Below are 1,440 nucleotides of genomic sequence, written 5' to 3' on the forward strand. Positions count from 1 at the left end.
ATATTTTAACATATCGTTCGGCAATTACAGACATTGGTGCAGCACATTGGATGTTTAACATAAATTGGACATGCACGCCCACATACACGCATGCACGCACGCACGCACGCACGCACGCATGCACGCACGCACGTACACACGCACACACGCACGTGACGCACGCACATACACACATACACACTCATACTCACACACATACTTACATACATACGTACATACGTACATACATACATACATACATACATACATACATACATACATACATACATACATACATACATACATACATACATACATACATACATACATACATACATACACACATACACACTCATACTCACACACATACATGCATGCATACATACATACATACATACATACATACATACATACATACATACATACATACATATGAGAAAGAGAGAGAGAGAGAGAGAGAGAGAGAGAGAGTATTATTCAACATTCAGTATACATGAAGTGAAACTTTATTAATTAATTTGCGAACAAGTTTATGGTCACTACTGGAGGGCGCAGATCGCTCGCCCATCTATCGCTAAGACGTAATAATATTTCACGGTGGAGAAGAGTGCGAAATTTTCCCCGGGTGCGCATTATGGTTTAGTTTTACAATATTTTTTAAAAATAATGTAGATCTATTATACAACTGATATAATTTAACCGAAGCGTCAAATGGTGTATTAAACTACGGTGAACGACCAATACACTCGCCGAGTCTGCATCAAACAATGGCGACCACGGATCTCTCACCGCCGTCCTGAAGTCGATAATCATCAGAAATGTTGCAGCATACTGATGATAAATTTTCCAGTTGTCCAAGAATTTTAAACTTTAGGAAATTTGTTTCTCATGACCCGCCTATATCTCTTATTTTTTTCACCCATCAGTCTTTACGGAGGTCGGAGCGGCACGCAAGGGTGTAGGTGGGAGCTCTTCTGGCCTAGAGGTTATGGTGTTCACCTCGGTCCCAGGTTCGAATCCGGGTAGAGACAAACTTTTCTCCTTTCACATCCTTCCCTGCTCTCTAAAAATGTTTTGTCGTTCGTTGTCGTCTCCACTTTTTGCCCACACATTCCACCCACCCCAACCTTCTTTGCCCCCTCCTCTGGGCTCCTGACTCTTTCTGCGTCCTTTCTACTGCTTCTCCTTTACTGCTGTCTTTCAGCCACACCCCTGATCTTATGGTAGGCGAGATCTACTCCTCGCCTTTTTGGTACAAGGGATAAAAATCTCAGAGGTCCCGAGTGCAAGTTGAGCACGTTAAAGATCCCTTGGTGGTCCAAAATTGATAAGAATAAGAGTAGGCTTCAGCCGCCATCTGGGACATATTTAAAAGTTCCCTACAACTGAAAAATGGTTGGTGTGTCCCGCGCTCATATGACCTTATGCAGTTGTCAGCGCCGTACAACACTTACAACCCCC

This window comes from Aplysia californica, unplaced genomic scaffold (assembly GCF_000002075.1).
Source record: "Aplysia californica isolate F4 #8 unplaced genomic scaffold, AplCal3.0 scaffold00172, whole genome shotgun sequence".
Classification (NCBI taxonomy): domain Eukaryota; kingdom Metazoa; phylum Mollusca; class Gastropoda; order Aplysiida; family Aplysiidae; genus Aplysia; species Aplysia californica.